The sequence below is a fragment of the Typopeltis vanoorti genome, chromosome 14, assembly GCF_054136105.1.
Source record: "Typopeltis vanoorti isolate ZY-2024b chromosome 14, IOZ_Tvanoo_1.0, whole genome shotgun sequence".
Classification (NCBI taxonomy): domain Eukaryota; kingdom Metazoa; phylum Arthropoda; class Arachnida; order Uropygi; family Thelyphonidae; genus Typopeltis; species Typopeltis vanoorti.
Window position 1 is genome coordinate 92,702,267 of NC_143562.1, and position 21,651 is coordinate 92,723,917.

The 21,651-nt window shown below is 35.8% G+C and overlaps 1 protein-coding gene across 5 annotated transcripts in view; it reads right to left on the reverse strand.

Moving 5' to 3' along the window:
• The window catches only part of LOC150099762 (uncharacterized protein C2orf42 homolog), a 243,042-nt gene that overhangs the window by 62,703 nt on the left and 158,688 nt on the right, over window positions 1–21,651 (reverse strand). The window lies entirely within an intron of this gene.

The following is a 21,651-nucleotide window of genomic DNA, read 5'->3' on the forward strand; positions in this document are numbered from 1 at the left end:
GGAGTAGATGAACTGTAAACAAGATTTTACTGTTACCATTCTACATCCTTGATAATTTTTACTGCTAATGCCTACAGGAGAATATTAAACCAACAGTTTTCTAATTTCCAACTGAAAATTTACAAATATCATGTTAGGCATTCAAATGTAAACTGTTCTGCAAAACTACTATAATATTATTAAACAAGTCCATTTGCCTTTCAGAGTGAAAGAGGGTTAACAGTCACACCATGAGTGACTGAGCCAAGCTTGAAACAACTTTCCTCCATCATTAATGAATAAAAGTAAAACTCAGGGACTTTTTTGTTCATTAGTATTAATTTTATATAGAATGGCCAGTTAAATAGAATGGATGAAGAAAAGTTAGCAAAACAGGTGTTTGATGCCAAGATAGCAGGAAAGAGACTCGGAGAAAGACCAAGGTCTAGGTGGATTCATTCAGCCAGAAGTGTCTTAGAAGCACGAAATGTTAGAAATGACAATATTGGAGTGCTCACAAATAACAGATTGATTTGGAGGAAAATTGTTGATAGGAGATTAATAATAATGTAAACTTAATCACATAGTGTCATCACAGTAACCTGAATACCCTTGGGAGTACATATCAGGAAACTGATGATGATGATTAATTTTATATCCTGTTATAGTATTTCCTTTTTAATTATAAGAAACATGATAAAGAATTCATTTCTGTTGAATTTTTCTTATTGATTATCAAACTGTCAAAAAAATATTAACTTTTGATGATAAAGAGCAAGAAATTTTCATGTGAATTTCTCACCCATGAAAGACAGTTGTTTATGGAGTTTAGTTCATATTAGACTATACTAATATTACTTGGGCTAAGGGTCAGACTCCAGAAGCTGTGCTCTAGATCAACAAAACTTTTTTAAGCTACTTCAGGCATCTAATAAATGAGATTTCCCAATAAACACTCATGTCCAGTAGGATTCAAATCCATAACCTGCTGCTTGGAGAATGGATACACTAACCACTCATCCAACTAGGCTAGCACATACATGAATCAAAGACAGAAGGGCTCCAAGTCACATGAGACGCCTTTTCTATGATTTTCGCTGCCAGAAAAACTAAAAAAATACTTTTTCAAATTTCCTCCTTTTACATTAAAATCAGGTTTGCACCATAACCTTTGTTTGTTACTTCAGAAATTGCTAAATCAAACATGAAAGTAAAAATGAATTTCAAGATGTTAAAGCACTGTAAACTGACTAGAGAAGATAAAGAAACAAAAGACTAACTAATCCCAGCCGAAACATTACAATGATGAAAAAAAAACATTCACTGTATTAGTTCAACATTGGAAGGAAATATCAAATTCAGCAGATAAAGGAATACATTGTTATCAGAGTGCAAAATAAAAAGGCCTATTTTGATGGAATGCTCAAAAAGATAGCTATATCATTTGGCAAGATATGAATGTCATATGCCCTGCTGATACAAAGACAACTGTGTGTTTTCTCAGGTCAATCTGACCATTCAGGAAATGGAGATATATGCACATATAGTATACAGTACAAGGATCATCCACAGAAACTGGGATGATGAAACTGCAATTACAAACATAATTTCTGACTAAGGAAAAAGAAGGGAATGAACTAATAAATACAAGCTGCTGAGCACAATATTTATTAGATACAGCACTAGCAAGGTTTTTTTTTTCCAGAAAGAAAGTTGGGTTTGACTACAAAATAAAAATCAGCTGTAAAACTAACTGCTTCACAGTAATATCAGTTAGAGTTAGAAACACAAAATGGCAGCCATTGCCTATTGTACTTTTGTCACCCATAAGACGAGTTATTGGCAGAAATCCAAAAGGTGAAAGTAATACTAAAAGTATTAGTAGTCCTCTGAATGGTGTCAAGATGAGAAGGATATAATCATTGGAATCTGGATATAATCAGATTGCAATTACAAACATAATTTGTAATTGCAATCTGATTATGTTGTTCTAAAAGTGTTCACTCCATTTGTTATTTTGATTAACATGAAAGTGCTAGTTAACATTACAAAAATGGTGGCAGTGGCAGCAAAGAAGCGTACGCCAGCAACGAGGAAGAGTTTTTCGCTGAACTTTTTGCAGTGGACAAGATGTGACAATCGTTTTATGTATGGGTCCAAAGACGTTAAAGATCGGATGATAAAAAGGAATGTGCTATAGTATGTGAGAAGTGCGATGAAAGACTAGGATGTTTCAAAAATGAGAATGGTGTTACCAGGAATATCAGAAGAAATTAAAGATTTATGGAGTGTTAGATCGAATGATAAAAAGAAATGAGAATTGTGTTACCAGGAATAATCAGAAAATGGAAGGGGGTGCTTGCAATGGTAAGAAGTGACATGGAAGAGCTTAGGCAAGAGTTAATGAAATTGAAGAGTCCGGTTAAGCGTATGGAGGAGGAAACTGAACATGTTGTTTATTATTTTAACGGTATAATAGAACACAGAAACTAAGTAAATAATTGATTTATTAACTTGATGCTGATATTTCGCTGGTATTATAACCAGCATCTTCAGAGCACAAAAACACTGTTTGTCACAATACGCGAGACTAAAACAACATGGTGTACATTAACAAAATTGTAGCAGCAACACAAAGACTAGAGTCCTGATTTTGGCGCCCTCTATCTGGAAAAAAAAAAAAAAAAAAAAAAAAAAACGCTATCATATATTGCTAGAGTCCTAGAAAAGTGCTAGTTTTTCCTTAATATGACTGTCTCCCAGATCTTCGGCAAGTTAATACAGCCATATTTGTTGAGATTTGGAGTGTGTTTTAGGGCTTCTGTCGCCTCTAAGAACAATCTCTCTGATTTATATGGGTTTCTGTGTAGTACTTTTGTGTTTTTCCAGTTGATCCTGTGTGCAGGGGTATCCAGAGCATGGTCTGCTAGGCCCGACTTCCCATAATGATATTTCCGGACGTATCGTTTATGTTCGCTGATGCGGATATTCACAGTTCTTCCTGTTTGACCGTAGTAGGCTTGATTGCATGAGCAGGATACTTGGTAGACTCCTGGATGTGATAAAGGAGGAATGCTGTCCTTGGGTGAGCAGATGAGGGTGGCTAATTTGCTACATGGTCTGAATGTAGTGCGTAGTTTATGTTTAATGAGAATTCTTGAGATCTTTTCGGATGTGCCTTTAATGTAAGGGATGGTGACTGTTTTGTTGTAGTTCTCTGTGGTGGATGGTGGGAGGGGTTTCTTAGGAGTGTTTAGTATTTTGTTTATTTTTTGTGGATTGTAGCCGTTGGCCAAGAAGGTGTGGCGTAAGTGAGTCAGTTCAGCAGTAAGAGCCTTGTCATTTGAACAGATTGCTCTCGCTCTATGGGTTAGCGTTTTTAATATGCCATATTGTTGAGAAGGATGATGGTGTGATTGTTTGTGAAAGTATCTTTATCACATCCAGGAGTCTACCAAGTACCCTGCTCATGCAATCAAGCCTACTACGGTCAAACAGGAAGAACTGTGAATATCCGCATCAGCGAACATAAACGATACGTCCGGAAATATCATTATGGGAAGTCGGGCCTAGCAGACCATGCTCTGGATACCCCTGCACACAGGATCAACTGGAAAAACACAAAAGTACTACACAGAAACCCATATAAATCAGAGAGACTGTTCTTAGAGGCGACAGAAGCCCTAAAACACACTCCAAATCTCAACAAATATGGCTGTATTAACTTGCCGAAGATCTGGGAGACAGTCATATTAAGGAAAAACTAGCACTTACTTAAATTAAGGGGATATTGAATCCCACATAGTTTTAAAACCGAATAAGAAACTCAAAGATTGGAATCAGAGAGTTTCTTGCCGAATATAGTAAACTATAAAGTATTGGCGGACACTAGCGTTAGCCAATGCAAGTGATCCTAGTACATAGTACATTACTGGGCAACTCGTTGCAAAGGTGGAGGAAGAAGTTCAGATCGCTATTCTTAGGTATTTTCCATAATGTAAAAACACATTTCTTAGGAAATGTATGCTGTTATTACATTATGGAGGCAGGTCACTACCCAGACCGGTTTCAGCCTTTTTTGAGGCTTCATCAGTGAGCAGCTAGACCTAATACCAAAGTGTATAGCGAAAAGAACTTATGTACTTTGCGAACGAGTTTTCCAAACAGGTGCAACCATTAAGTTACTAAAGTATAAAGAGCTAATAAGCTTCCCCTTAATTTAAGTAATGTTTTCATAATAACTAATATTTAAGGAATTGACAGCGTATACTGGAAATATAGATTAAATAAACTTTAATATATACTTTCCGATATTTCGGCGAACGTTACGTTGCCATCTTCTTGGGAACTTACTAAAAAGACACGTGCACACAAGTACTAATACAACAAATGAGACTGAGGCTAGGACGCTAGCGTTTTCCTAAAGTCCTGATGGTGCCCCCTGACGGGCTATATTGGTAGTTCTTGGCCTTTGGGCTGAAGTTCTTTTGATGAAAGTTTCCCAAATTTGGGGCAGTTTCATGCATCCAAATTTGTTGAGGTTTGGCATGTTCCTAAGGGCCGAGGCTGATTCCATGAATAGTCTTTCATACTTGAACTTGCTGCGGTGTATTACTGTGGCTTTCTTCCATCTTATTCTGTGGCGAGTATCCAGAGCGTGGTCTGCAAGCCCAGAGTGGCTGTACTGGTGAAATCAGATGTAATCCTTGTGTTCTGAGATTCTGATATTTGCTGTCCTGCCTGTTTGGCCAAAGTAGGATGTAATCCTTGTGTTCTGAGATTCTGATATTTGCTGTCCTGCCTGTTTGGCCAAAGTAGACGTCCTAGCCTCAGTCTCATTTGTTGTATTAGTACTTGTGTGCACGTGTCTTTTTAGTAAGTTCCCAAGAAGATGGCAACGTAACGTTCGCCGAAATATCGGAAAGTATATATTAAAGTTTATTTAATCTATATTTCCAGTATACGCTGTCAATTCCTTAAATATTAGTTATTATGTCTAACCAGCGTATAAGCCTCTCAACAAGAATAAGTAATGTTTTCATTGCCGAAATGAAGCTTATTAGCTCTTTATACTTTAGTAAAAACTAGCACTTTTCTAGGACTCTAGCAATATATGATAGCGTTTTTTTTTTTTTTTTTTTTTTTTTTTCAGATAGAGGGCGCCAAAATCAGGACTCTAGTCTTTGTGTTGCTGCTACAATTTTGTTAATGTACACCATGTTGTTTTAGTCTCGCGTATTGTGACAAACAGTGTTTTTGTGCTCTGAAGATGCTGGTTATAATACCAGCATCAAGTTAATAAATCAATTATTTACTTAGTTTCTGTGTTCTATTATACCGTTAAAATAATAAACAACATGTTCGACGAACACATAAGTCTGTCCACACGTTTGAGGAAACTGAACATTTAAAGAAGAGCATAACTGATGTAAATGACAAGGAAGTTAATAAAAAGAAGCAAGTATCTATAGATGATAGAGTTGCCTTTATATGGTGACCCAATCATTAAAGGTCTGATAAAAAATAAAGTACATGAGACATGTTTTACAGGTGGTACAATAAAATGAATATCAGATGCTTTACATAGAAGAAACAAGCATCAAAATTAGTGATAGTGGTGGACAAAAATGACTTGAATAGTGAGACAAAGAATGTGGAAAGGGATTTGAAGAAGTTGATGCTGGAAATGAAGGATAATAGTGTCACTGGGAAAGTGGTTAGTTTATTGCACAGATATGACAGTAGTGAACTGAGAAGGAGAACAATGATACTGAATGACAAGATGGCTGAATTGTGTCATGTGGAGAGAGTTCAATTTGTGAATGTATGGAATGAATTCAAAGGGAAGTTAGAATTGTCTCAGGTCTCAGGCTAGTAGTGATGAATCCATATTTCGTCCACTGTTATGAAATGATGCAAAAATTCCTCTGGATTTCGTTGAAACAGCTTCAAGCTGTCCTTGCAATAGTTCATACGTTGATGCATTTGATCCAGTGTGAGCAAATGCAGCACCTATCTTGCAGATAGTTTTCTCACGTGTAAAATATTATGTACGCAGTCATTTGAGATGCCCAAAGCCTTAGCAGTTTCATGCACCTTCACTCTTCTATCATCCATCACCATATCCATGGATTTTTTCAATAATTTCTGGAGTAGTGACCTCAACAGGACATCCAGAACATTCAGCGTCACTTGTGCTCATATGGCCACTTCGAAAGTTACTAAACCACTTATAAACCATTCTAATCGAAGGTGCAGACTCACCATAATGTTTATCAAGCTTAGCTATTGTTTCCTGAGCTATTTTGGCTTTCAAAAAGTAATGCTTAATCTACACGAAATTCTTTCTCACCCATTTTTCACAAATCACAGTACTGGATCGATTCAAATGAACGCCAAACACAGAATAATAGATCTATCTGACTGAAACTTAGGGTGTGATTCTCCAACAGTTGACAGCAACTAAAAGTAACCTTGATACGTACTGGTGGTGCCATTTCTTAGGCTTTGCATGGACTTATCGAAATGCCCTCGTATATAAATGAAAATCAGAGTCAGGATCAGAGAAACAGTTATGATCAGGATGAAGAGAGAAATGCATTATAGCAGAGAGAGAGATAGAGTAAAAAGTGATTGTGTTGATGGGATGGCCTCAAAAAAGTAGAGAATTGCTATGCTTGTATGGAGTATCAGAAATAAAGTGGCCGAATTTGTATCATTGATTGAATCAGTATGCCCAAAGATAATTGGCATAAGTGAAACTTGGTTGACTCAGGATGATATACTGTCAGGACTTGAAATGGTAGGAAATGAAATTTTTTGAAAGGATAGAAAGATGAAGAGAGAAAGGATAGTATTGTTAATGATAGAGGAAGAATTGTGTCCATCAAGAATTGAAGTGGAAAACAATAGTATGTGTAAAAATTTTGAGCTGTACAGTGTGAAGTGGAGATCAATAGAATAGTATCTAACAGGATGCTGTTATAGGCAAGGGAATCTGGAGAGTACTGATTATGAAATGTTTAGACAAATTAGTTGAGCAAGTAAAAGGAAAATGATCCTAATGGAAGATTGTAATTATAAGAATGTGAATTGGAAAGAAGAGATAGTGTATAGTGACATGGTGAATTTGTTGAGTTTCTGCAGGATAACTATCTAAAGTAGGATGTAATGAAAGCAACACAAGATTTATGGGTGTTAGATTTTGGTGATATCCTCACAGGATGTGGGTGTGAATGAGGTATCAACACTGCCACCTGTTGGTGAAAGTGATCACAAGATAATACTGGTTTGGAAGGTAGTCAAACAGGAAAATGTTATCAAGAAATCCTATATGTGGAACATTGGCCGGAAAATTCACCGTAAACATTTTCGCCGTAAGACATTTTGCATTAATTTTTGTAAATATTCAATGGATGATAAAGAGTATTATAAAATCATTAAAATGGCAAATATTTATTAAGGTGAATGTCAGTGATACATAACATAATGAAATCATTTAAAAATTGTGCAAATTAAAAGAGATGCTGCTTAAATACAGGTAGCCTTCATATAATGCGAATGTTAGGTTCTATAGAAATGCCGCGTTATATAAATCGCGTTATGCGAGACTCAGATCGCATATAAAAAGTAGGGTTATGTTTCCATATATATATATTTTTAAATTATATAAACAATAATGACATATCCAACAAAAATATATTTTTATTTACTTCAGGTAATTCATGTAAGTTAAGAAAACATAAACTATGAAACAAATACATAGTATAAACTTATAAAAATTACAAATTGTATGTAAACTTCATTGAACATAATGCATAAATGTTTTAGGCAAAATAAAATAAACTGCATATTTTAATCGTCATCACCATCTTCAAAACTAGAAGAACGCAGACGTTCTTTATTTATGAGTGGCCAGACGTTGTCATCACTTGAAATCTCTTGGACATCATTTGTATAATTCTCATTGCATACTTCGACTGGCTTAATTATCAAGAAGTCAGTAATTTAATAAGATCTTGCTTACCACTATGCTGCAATTTTTTTTATTAAGTTTATAATAATATGAAGCTAAACAAATATTCAGTTGTCTCGTGAATTTTCTGAAGCGCTCCATTGAAGGATCATTATCCGTAAAATAACTTCCTTTCTTGCCAAGTCCAATCCTTCTGCTAATTTCTTTAAACTGAATTCTTTAACGGATTCTTCACAATCAGAATCTTCAGCAGAATTTTCCCTGCCATTCTGTTTGACGTCAACTATTAATTGTACCAGTTCCTCCTCATTTAAATCTATTTTCCCATCAATTAGTTCAATAATTTCGTTTTCAACCATCTCAAAAGCTCTCTAAGTGGCCATTACTATAAAAATACATTTTTTACATAAAAAAAGCATTACATATTGTATGTAACTCATCAAAAAATAAAGTGCTCAGCTTGAGATTAACATACATGATTTTTAATGCAATTTCCTGGCAGAAAAAGAAGAAATTTTCAACAATAAACACTTTATACGGTAAACAATTGACGTACATGCACGGTAAAGGGTATTTTCCCTAATATAAATTCGCTACTTATAACTACATGCGTGATGCGGGCAGACAAAATTTAACGAAGATAAAATTTGATTTTTAAGTCGTGCAGTGAAAAATATATGAAAAGATAAAGGGTCAGTACAGTTTGTAGACCGTGTAATAATGAAACCGTGTTGTACAAGTACCACATTGAATAAGGGTTACTACAATTTGTAGACCGCGTTATACGAGGGTTACCTGTAATGAACCTTTTGCTGCAGATAGTCAATTCAACAAATCCATCAGTAACATCGCGCATTGGAAGAAATGCTAATGCTGTGAAACATTTAATTTTCGTGTTGAATTCACCATCTGTTTAATAGCGTAACTTCAAACCAATGGCAACAATTTTGCAATAAAGATTTTGTGCCATATGAAATAAACAACCTGTTGTTGATGTAAATATGTTAGAAAACGCATTGATATTTGCTTTCTTGAAGTGAACCACTAATGTTTTGGGATCTAATGATGAACGCAGGCCCTTTAAGACACTGAATAATCTGCTGTAAGTTAATTCTGATTTGCCAGGAAGCAAAGTAAAAAAAAAAGCCACCATGGAATCCTTAGGGGTCTTGTGCCAGTCCCAAGTCTGGAAAAAGGAGGAGGGTCAGTCAGAAGAATGTCGATGCTCTGACCGTAAAGAAAAAACATGATTGTTATCTGATGCCTATACAATCAACAGCTACAACATGCTGGCTCGGAAGTCACCTGGATCAACAAAGTCCGCGATACCAATTGAGTGATTCCATTTCATACTCATTACCTTGTTGTGATATCTGCTTCAATTCTTCAGTTAGTTCCCCAACGCTATCTAAATCTAGTACTTTTTTTTTTTTTTGTTCCAAGATACTAGTCAGTTATACCGACTAGTATCTTGTCCATTGCTGTGCAATTTTATCTTTATTAATCAATACTTGCCTTTTTTGTCTTTAACTGTGGTCTGTTTTGGTTGCCACCTTCTATTAATGGTTCTAATCATGTTGTACACCTCCATAGTTTTATGCTTTCCACAGTACTGTTCTATATTATTGCATTGGGCTTCTAACCATTTCATGTTAACCATTCTGACTGCTTTTTTCACCTCATTATACTTTCTTCTATATTGCTCCTCTATTTGTTCTGATGTATCCCTTCTTATCGTCAACATTCTTTTCTCCTGTACTAACTTCAGTGTTTCTTGTCTAATCCATTTCTTCTTCTGGTATTGTTTCTTCAACTGCATCTTCTATCACCTTCATTACTCCTTTCACTCTTAGTTTAGATTTTTTTTTCTTTGTCCACACTTTTAAGTTTCTCCTCTAACACTGTTCTGTACCTTCTTCCTATTTCTGCTTCACTTATTCTTGCTGTATTTCTTCGTTTCTGATGATGGGGTTTATATTTTCTTTTTAATTTCAACTTGATGTTTGCAATTACTAAACTATGATCCGAGTCTATATCTGCTCCTTGAAAATTCGACACTGCCGTACTGATGATATCCATCGTCTTTTAATCATATCAGTCATGTTCTTGGTTTTCCCATCATTTGATTGTCATGTCTATTTTCTATGCTCCTTTTGCTGGAATCGTGTGTTACAGATCATCATCTCGTGGTCCACAGCAAATTCTAACCATTTTTTCACCTCGTTCATCTCTTTCTCCAAAACCATATTTTCCCATGACTCTTTCCCAACCACATTATCTGTTCTGCCTATGGCATTCCAATCTCCTTCAATAATTAGTACATCTTGCTTTGATATTGTTTCTATTGTCTCAGTCAGATCTTTGTAAAATAAGTCAATATCCTCATCGTGCTGACAGATGTGGTTGCTTATATCAGGACTATTGATGTATTAAATAGTTTTGCTTGAAATCTTGCTGCAATTGATTCATTCATTGACTGGTTTGTAGCCTAACAGTGTCTCTCTAGCTCTTTTGTTAAGAAGGAAGCCAACTCCTGCTTCGTGTTTGGTGTCATGCCCTGACCACATGACTTTGCATCCATGTTGTAGCTGTTGATCGTGAATTCAACATGAAAATTAAATGCTTCACGGCACTAGCATTTTTTCCAATGAGCGATGTTACTGATGGATTTGTTGAACTGACGATATGCAGAAAAAGGTTCATTATTTAAGCAGCATCTCTTTTAATTTGCTAATTTGCACAATTTTTAAATGATTTCATTATGTTACGTATCACTGACATTCACCTTAATAAATATTTGCCATTTTAATGATTTTACAATACCCTTTATCATCCACTGATAAAGGGTATTATAAAAGCATTCATTTTTGTAAATAATCATTAATTATTTACAAAAATTAATGCAAAATGTCTTACTGTGAAAATGTTTTATGGTGAAAATGTTTATGGCGAATTTTTCTAGAACCATGTGGAACTATATGGTGAGTGATTATCACAAGCTCCATAGTCAACTAGTATCAATACTGTTCGTGAATTGTGTAGAAAAGATGTTGACAGTGCATGAGAAATGAGAAGGCAGTATCCAACAAGCAATGCATAACTACATACCAAGAATTAAGCAAATAAATAGAGTAAGAGTAAGATGGATGAACAGTGAAATCAAACAAGCAGTGTTACAAAAGAAATATGGAGGAAGTATAAGTTAGTTTGCACTGAACCGATGCATGAAGAACAAAGTGCAGACCAAAAATGTGACAAGCATTGTTAAAAAAGAAAAAGTAGAATATGAGAGGAGATTGAACAGTCAGGTCAAAGATAATCCAAGGAAATTTTTCTGCTATGTGGCAAGCAAGAGGAAAAATAATTATAGCAGGTTGGTTAGGGGTGGATAGTTATGGTAGGGAGTAACCATAACAAATGATATAGTGGAATAATTTAATGGATACTTCATCAGTATATATGGTCACCTAGTTTTCCTTGTGATGTGGATACACTAGAGAGGGTCTAAAGATGAATAACCAAAGTGATATCAGGACTCTGGAATGTTGGTTGTGAAGAGCGTTTGAGAGAATGTGGATTACAGAGGTTGGTGGATAGGAGGAGAAGAGGAGATATGATAGAGACCTTCAAGTTAATTAAGGAATTCTATCAAATTAATACAGAAGAAATTATAAAAAGAGTGTATGTTAAGATGGGAAGAATGAGAAGCCATCCCTAGAAGTTGTATAAAGATGTGGTGAAGAAGGGTGTGAGGAGTATAACAAGCACCCTAACTAAACGCGAATTAACAGCAATAAAATCCCTAAAGTCAAATCCGAACATCGTAATAACCAGAGAAGATAAAGGAAGTGCCACCGTTATCTTAAACTGAACCACTTATGTGGATAAAATGAATCTGCTGGTCTCGGACAATAACACATACCAATTAGTTAACTATAACCCAACTAATAGAATAAAAAAGAAAACAGAGAATCTACTTAAGTCAATTACCACATGGCCCGAAGATACGGTCATTGGGATGGTTCGTCCTGTTTCCCCTATGTACGGTACAGGACGAACCATCCCAATCAGAAAGGATGAACACAAATGTCACATAAAATACCTCCATTTTGGAAAAACTGGCCTTTCTAGCCATGCACTCCAAACATACCACAGAATTGACTGGAAAGGTACCAAGTCCCTACATCACATCAAAACCTGGTTTGAGCGTAAATTCAAGAAAGCATGTGAAATGCTCAAACATGATCCGAATCTGAATAAAAATGGTCTAACAATTCCAAGAATGTGGAGGACCCATCTACAACCTTCATAGCAACCACAAAGAAAAATCTCAATACAAGACCCAGTGAAGTTCCCCCCCCCCCCTTGAACATTCAATAGCAACCTGTACAAATCCAGAAGATAATCGTAATATAACTGTGTAATTCCAGAAAAATCCTAGTACATGAGGACTTTAGCAGAGTTTATTGTAGTTTTTTTTCCCCACTAGAGGGCAGGCTAAGAAAAAAAAAGATTAGTTAACAACGTAGATGTAATTTACTTGTGTAGTGTGCAACAGCATGTAGCTTGTTCTTATACTTCTGAATGTATCCTTCTCAAGATGACCTCAATACAGAAGTCTAAACGTAAAGTTATTATTTTATTTTTAATCAGTAAAATAATCTTTTTAACACGTGTGTTTTGTTTCCCTAATTTAATTAATATGAATGCTGATCACCGTGTAACCTTAAAAGAAAGTCTTAAATTTTGGACTGGCATAATCTTGGCATCTTAAAAAAAAGTCATTGAATAATTCTGAGTGCTAATTCCAAATGTTATCATACTGACAGGCACACTCTTTGAAATACTCTCAGCATGAAGAATTATTATTATTATTGGACACCTCCAGGGAGTCCAAAGACTCATCGAGGGAGGGCACCTACTCTACAACTTTCCGTCACGACCACTCAACCCATCATCTACTGTCCACCACTACAACTAGTATTTTCACAGACAATCACAAACATCTTCTTTGCCAGCAACTTACACAAATCATTTAATAATGATAGTAAGTGACAGGTGAATTTCACCATCCATTGTAAGACTACTGATTATTAATAATTAGAAGGTACCATGTAAATATAATTAGAGTTACTCAAACTAAGAAGCTTAAAACAGGTGAGATAATGCTAAATAATAAAAATAAGATTCTGTATTTGGGAAATTGACAGGAAAAGGAAGGAGCAGTTACACTATTCAACACAAAACATGTAGGTAAACTTCTTGAAGAGCAGACAGAAGTAGAGTGATGTGGGCAAATTCAAAATGGGAAATTGGACAGAAATCTTCTGGAACAAAGACTAATTTGTTCCAGAAGATTTTACTAAGGAAGAAAGACATGAATATATTGAATCATTAGAGAGGATAGCTGACATAATAAAAAGGAAAACCTGGTATTAGTGTGATGGGTAAAACCATAAACACTCAACTGCTACACTATCTTGAAACTTCTCAATCGATAAATGATTGTCAATATAGATTCTAGCACCACCAATCAACAGGAGATATTCCTGCTTATATAACCTACCTTTTTACAAGTGCAACAGAAAAGTTAGGGGAATTTCAAGTGGTTGTTGCATTTTTAATACTTGACATATCTTTAAATCTATAATATCTTCAATACACTTTAATACAATCAACTACCTTTTCAAGTGGTTGATGTATTTTAAACACTACCAACAAATCTCTACAGGGCAGAAACTTGGACCTTAAAAACAAGAGAAGAGACTGTTGGCTTTTGAAATGAAATGCTTCAGAAAAATAAAGAGAACTCATTGGACAGAATATAAGACTAATGCACATGTATGGCAAGATTTGAATATCCTGAATTCAACAATTCTAAATGCAGTTAAAAAAGTATTAACTCCATTGGTTTTGCCACTGTGCTAATGGAACCAGACAGACTTCCTCACATGGTGTTTGAGGAAACTGTGGAGGGTACAAGACCTAGGGAAAGACCAAAACTGATATGATATAAACTTCTTAGAACTGCATTGGGCTGTCAAAGCTGTTGGCATATGAAAGCTCTTGCACTGGATAGAGAAAGATGGAAGAAAGATCCACGAGGGACTCAATCTGTCCTGAGGACAGAAGAGAGGAAGAAGAAGATTGTATCTTTAAAGCATTCAATCATGTTTCACACAAAAACTATTAACTTAGTTGCAATTATATGATGTATCTTCTGACTTCTGCAACCTGGTTGATTTCTCTCTCTTTGTTCATGCAATATGTATAATGGTGGATGGATCTTAATCCTCAAACTTTACAATTAACATTGGGCTCCATAGTGTTCCATTTTTTCACCTACTCTCTTTCTGTGATATACCAACAATCTTCTTCAGTTGATCAGTTGAGTGTAAATCTAATCCACAGTTTTACTGATGACACTGTAAAGAGGAATACACTGTATTTCTCTTTCTCATGCCAAGTAGTTAACAAATCCACTCTCCAACCAAGAGAGCATAGATTCAAATCCAGCTATGGGCATGGATGTTTGTGACTTCTTTAGGTGATTGATGAATTTCACTGCTGAGTGAAAGACCACCATTCCACTTACTGGAGGCCTGAAGTGGCTTTGTTTCATTTGATTTGGTTTTTGGTTCAATGACACAGTAGAGCAGGTCATACTGCACCAATAAATATTCACAGCAGTACACAAGATAATAAATACACAGTAAATAATACAGCATAAACAAGTATGAAAATAAGTGTATAAAATCAAGTAAAAGAAATTCATACACATGAACACAAGTGGGGGAGGACTGAAAAGTTTTCATAAACACTTAGAACAAAACTGATATTAAAGCAACTGATATAAACAAGATAAACAAGAAAGAACATATTTTAAAACCCTTTAACCCCCATGTTTCATCAAATTGTAATAATTCGTTCTTTTTTTTCTTTTAGGATATATAAGTCAGACATCTCAATTCCTTCATGGTGATTATCACAACTTTTCAGCAAACCTTTCTATATATATATATATATATATATATATATTTTTTTTTTTTTTCCAGAATTCATATATATATATATATATATATATATATATATATATATATATATAAAGACCATATGTTAAAAATTTGTATACTAAGTTCTATTAATACACTGAATGTATACAATATGTACGTAGTCTATTAATGTGATGCACTTCATAATAAATATTTATATACTGTAAAAATTTAAAAATTAAAATACTTCAGTTTGTTAAAATCTGCCTGAGTGTACATGGCTCAGACATCATTATAAATAATTATAAATAAGACTAAAACAGTGATTGTGCTCACTCACGAAACAAGGGCAGTTGATTAAAAGGTGAATGATAGTTACTTTAATCCAGTACCACAGAATTCACTCACACACAAGCATATCATTATCCCTCAACAGGAAGGAGTGTGCAAGATGACTATGACCTGTGCAGAGCCAAGAGGGAACAACTTCCTCTTTACAGTCCCTGCATAGACTAGACTGCCACAATTTCATTTCAGGCTTGATTTGATAAAGCATATTGCTGGTTCTCTCCGTTCCATGATGATGATGTACTGCCACTAGGACAAAAGTTTGTGTTATGATCTGGCTGTAATTGTTGTAGAGGATAAGAAGATGGTGAAAACTTGAGAAACGAGCTGACCTAGCTGCATGATCTGCCATCTTGTTTCCCTTAATTCCAATATGGCTTGGGATACAACAGAAGCACAGATTCAAATGAAGCATCCATAACAGAGAGGACACACTGAATACAAGAGCACAGAATGTTTCTGCAGCTCTAGACTTCTTAATCCTGCATTATGTACTATGAATCTTATGCAGTTTATGGCAAGCTCATTAGCATACAACTCAGCAGTGAAGCTGTTATATTCTAGCCAGATCTGAGTAGATATTATGCCTCTGACCAGATGCTTTTGCAAGATTCTGGAAAAAATTGTTAACTTGTCTTATAGTTTCTATGAAGAGAAACAACTTTTTTTTTTCAACACACAATCTGGCTGTTGCAAACATCACTCAACAACTGACCATCTAATTTGAATGGAAGCATCCATTCATGATGCATTCCAAAACATGAACTCGCAGTATCAGTTTACGTTAATATGGCAAAAGCATATCACATTAGAGCTTTGGAATATTGAAAAACCTAACTTTGGTCTCAGAGGGAATCTCCCTCTCTTTATCAAAACTTTTTCTCCGACCAAATCTTTGAATCTCTTCCGACTACATATCGAGAAGGGTGTCTCACAAGGTTAACTTGATAACCAAACAACTCCCTCCACTGTAAGTAATTTCTTCTATATGGATAACTTCACTCTTCTTCTGTCATTCATATAAAGACAATTGCAGCAAGCCATTGAACTATTTTTTAGAATGAGCACTTGCGAATGGTTTCAGATAGTTTTCGCGTATTATTTAACTCAGACTAGGAGAAACTTGCATCAGAAGCTAAGTTCTTGGGACTTATATTTCACAACAAACTTAGTTTCTTTTCTCTCTTATATATGCTAGTTGCATGATAACTACCATTAAGCAATGAACATTCTTTGCAATATCTTCCACCTCTTGGAGTGCTGATGGATATTCTTTGCTCTGATTACACCTGTGCACTGATTACATCTACACTTGATTATTAAGTCTATACTTCTGACAGAGAGTACTCCGCAATGTTTGGACCCTATCCACCATCAAACTATAAAAATTGTAACTAGAGATTTCTAACTTCACCAATCACTAGTCTATATACTGAGGCAAATGAGTCCCCTTTGTTACTTCAATATCAACAACTGTTTCTACTATGTGCTACCAAAAAATTCCTGCCAGACAGTACTACGTAGCTATTATTTGCCCATGGTCAGAGAATCTGTACAACATTCATCAGCCCACCATATGACTCTTGAATTTGCAAACAAAAGCATTCTTAGATGCTCTAGATATAAGGGCAGACAATGTTGCACAGACACGAAATATACTATTGCTGTGGCATTTATATACCACTATGTAAGCTTTTCTTTCTGAAGATCAGCCAAATATTCCACCCCTCCTGTTGTCTACCAATATGTATTTGAAAGAGATGTTGGTAGACAACAGGAGGGGTGAAATATTTGGGTGACTTGCAGAAAGAAAAGCTTGCATAGTGATATATACATATACATGAATACCACAGCAATAGTATATTTGATGGATTCTGTGAAATGTTGTCTAGAGCTTTGAAGAGTCCTTTTGTTTGAAAACCAAAGGATCATATGCAGTCTGATGAATGTTGTACAGATTCTCCGATCATGTGCAAATTGCTCCATGGTATGGAGCAATTTGCACATGATCGGAGTATGGTCTGGTGGCAATTTTATTTTGGCAGCATATCGTCAAGACTGCTATTGATGTCGAAGTGACAAAAGTGGTTCATTTGCCTCGGTATATTGCCAGCAAAGTAACGAGTATTATACAAAAAGCTAAATTGGAATATGAAAAGAAACTGGCCATGCAAGCTAAAGGCAATCCAAAAGAATTTTATCGTTATGATGCAAGCAAAAGAAAGAATGAATGTGAAAGAATAACTTTATTGAATGCAGGTGGTACTCAAGTGTCGGAAGATAATGACATTCTTCAATTAACGAGTGCTCACTTTGCTAAGATATATCAAGCAGATACATGTAACATGATGCACAGTGCTGCTATTACATTGAATGAAGAGTTAGAGGTTCAAGAAAATGAGATTAAAGAGCTGTTGCATAACCTGCATAAGAATTTATTTTATAGGGACAGATGGAATATTAGCACATTTGCTAAAGGAATGTTAGCAAATGTGATGATGAATGTCAGCCAAATTGGTTTGGCCTTTCACATGTTTGTATAACTGAGTCTCAGCTCAGGAATGGAAGGAATGTATGATAGTTCCATTGTACAAGGGTAGTGCAAAAACCGATGTGTCTAACTACCAACCTATCAGTATCTCTGGTGTGGTAGTGAAGGTTTTAGAGAAGTTGATAAGAACTTGCATACAGAAATGGGTAGACAAACAAGCTATACTCTGCAAGGAACAGCATGTTCCTAGCATGGATTTACTAAAGGAAGGTCATGTTTTAGCAATTTGCACATATTTTATAACAATGTTACAGTCGAGTTGGATAAAGGGAATGGATACACTATGATAATGTTGGATTTTTCTAAGGCATTTGATAGGATACCACACAAAAGGCTGTTGCATAAACTGGGGAATATGGGATTGGAATATAAACTCTTGACTTGGATGGGTGATAGATATCAAAAAGTGGTATACAGTGGGTGTGAATCTGGCCGATTTAAGGTGACCAGTGGTGTACCTAAGGGGTTCAGTCCTTGGGTCATTATTATTCAATCTATACATTAATGACATCATGCAGGGTCTAACATTCGATGCAATTGTAGAAAGTTTTTTTACCTTGGGTATATACTATGTTAAAGATACCAAGCAATATTATAAGCTAGGTTTTAATCCTTTTTTTCCCAAGTAAGCAAAGACAAGTAAGTCAAGTTTGCACCTGCACGTAGTGCAAGTATGAGGCAACTCGTGGTAAAGGTGGAGTAAGCTCAGATCACTTTCCTTAGTATTTTTCCCTAATGCAAAGAACATCCTCTTGCATAAGATGTATGATGCTGTGCATTAAAGGCAAGGGCTGCTACCCAGACCGGTTTCGACCTTTATTGTGGTCTCGTCAGTAGGAGCCAGACCTAAAAATGCCAAGGTTGAAGTAATGCAGAACTTATAAATTTTACCTAAACAAGTTGCCACAAGGTGCTTTGACCTTATTAAATAAAAATCTCAGGATGAGAGTAAGATGTAGAAAGTTTTTTACCTTGGGTATATACTATGTTAAAGATACCAAGCAATTTTATAAGCTGGTTTTAATCCTTTTTTCCCAAGTAAGCAAACAGACAAGTAAGTCAAGTTTGTGCCAGCACGTAGTGCAAGTCTGAGGCAACTCATGGTAAAGGTGGAGTAAGCTCCGATCATTTTCCTTAGTATTTTCCCTTAATGCAAAGCACAGCTCTGCATTACTTCAAACTTGGCATTTTTAGGTCTGGCTCCCACTGACGAGACCTAAATAAAGGTCGAAACTGGTCTGGGTAGTGGCCTTTAATGCATAGCATCATACATCTCTGCAAGGGGATGTGCTTTGCATTAGGGGAAAATACTAAGGAAAGTCATCGAAGCTTACTCCACCTTTACCACGAGTTGCCTCAGACTTGCACTACGTGCAGGCACAAACTTGACTTACTTGGGAAAAAAAGGATTAAAACTGCTTGGTATCTTTAACATAGCATATACCCAAGGTAAAAAACTTCTACATCTTACTCTCATCCTGAGATTTTTATTTAATAAGGTCAAAACACCTTGTGGCAACTTGTTTAGGTAAAATTTATAAGCTCTGCATTACTTCAACCTTGGCATTTTTAGGTCTGGCTCCCACTGACGAGACCTTAATAAAGGTCGAAACCAGTCTGGGTAATGGCTCTTGCCTTTAATGCACAGCATCATACATCTCCACAAGGGGATGTGCTTTGCATTAGGGGAAAATACTAAGGAAAGTGATCGGAGCTTACTCCAACTTTACCACGAGTTGCCTCAGACTTGCACTACGTGCAGGCGCAAACTTGACTTACTTGTCTGTTTGCTTACTTGGGAAAAAAAGGATTAAAACCTAGCTTATAAAATTGCTTGGTATCTTTAACATTAGATGCAAAGATAGGCAAGGCAATCAGGAACGCTACTGATATTCAGCACTTACAAAATGATTTGAATAGGCTGGAAATTTGGGGGGTGGCTATCAGTTTAATGTTAGTAACGTAAAGTTATGCATTTCAGCATGATGAGATTTCCGGCAGCATATTATATTAGCAGGGTATGCTAAAAAGAAACTGAGGAGACAAAGGATCTTGGCATACTGGTGGATTGGAATTTGGACTTCAAAGGTCACAAGCAAAAGCTGCAAATACAACTCAGAGGATAATTGCGATGTTGAAGAGAACATTGACACGTAAGAATAAGGAATTCGTTTTGCCTCTTTATAAGCTTTGATAACACCACACCTGGATTATTACATGCAGATATGGTCTCCTGGATTCCAAAGGGATAAAGAAACTTAGGAAAGGGTGCAAAGAAGAGTTACAAAGATTATATCCGGATTATGGGATTTGGATTATGAGAACAGATTATTTTTGGATTATTCAGGAAAAGAGGGGGGTGTTATGATAGAGGTCTATAAACTTTTGAATGGGTATTAGAGGATTACGTCTGATGATGAAATATTTCGTTATATGGAAGGTGGGAAGAGAACATGGGGGGGGGCATCCATGGAAGTTAAGTTTTTTCACAGTCATGAAAGGGGTAAGAGCTAGGTTTTTCTCTCACAGAGCAGTGAGTGAGTGGAACAATTTGTCTTTCGGGGTAGTGAATGAATTTAAGGGAAGGTATGACAGCTGGTTTGGGTGATTTATAGTCTCCCTCGATGAGTCAGTGACTCACTGGAAGTCTTAGAATAATAATAATAAAATACAGACTAGTGATTGATGAAGTAAGAAATTCTTAGGACCAATAATTAAGCATAGATGTAATCAGCACATGGATGTATTCAGAGCAAAGAACATCCATCAGCACTCCAAGATGTAGATGATATTGCAAAGAATGTTCATTGCTTTATGGCAGTTATCATATTTATATGCCCCCATGTTCTCTTCCCTCAATTGATATGAGGAGTTCGAGGATATACCGTAGTGTGTAGTGTTCGTGTAAGCTCCTGATAAGATAAGTATAATTTTCAGTTATCGTTGATAAAATTAGTTAATATTGCATAGTTTTGTTTGCCTTGCGTATTTTAGTGCGTCTGTTTGTGTGTTTTTGGTGTGTATAACTTATTATTTGATAAAACACGTTGCAATAATTATGGCACCTGTACAAAGGAAAATGGTGGCCAGTAATGATGGTTCGCCATCGTTATCAAAGAACAGTAGTATAAAAGAAATGAGTCAGTGTACTAGCTGTGAAATGTACGCTTTGCGGAGTGTGGATAGATGATAATAAAGGATTGAATGTGAGTAGAAAACGTAGGGAGAATGAGGAATTGAAGTGTATTTCGGATCGTGAGTGTGATATTTTTGTCAAACTTCAGAATGAAGAAAATAGCGATATGACAAGAAACGGCAAGGTTGTACATGAGAATTATGAGAGTGTGAATGTAAAAAAGTGTGAATGATAGTATTAATGGTTTCTCAGAGAATAAAAAAGATGAGATAGATGCATTGAGTGAGATCGCGTTGTTGAATGGTGCGATAGAAAGGGCAAAACAGCAGCTAGAGTGCATGAACAAAAGTCGACTGAATGAACCAACCAATAATAAAAGGTATGACAGGTAAAATAGGCGTATGAATGTGAACATGAACAAAATGAAGGATAGAGTGCTGTATGGAGACTCGTTAGTACGAGGTGTGATAGTAGAGGATTTGACAAAATCGTACCAACCTGGTGCGACCATAAAGGATGTAACTGAGTCTATTAGAGAGCAAAAGGAAAGGGTGAAAGAAATGATTGTTGTGGCAGGTACGAATGATTTGAAAGGAGATAAAATGGAAATGATAGAAGACCTGAATGAATTGTTTGAGGTAGCAAAAGAAAAGAGTGAGAGAGTTAGAAT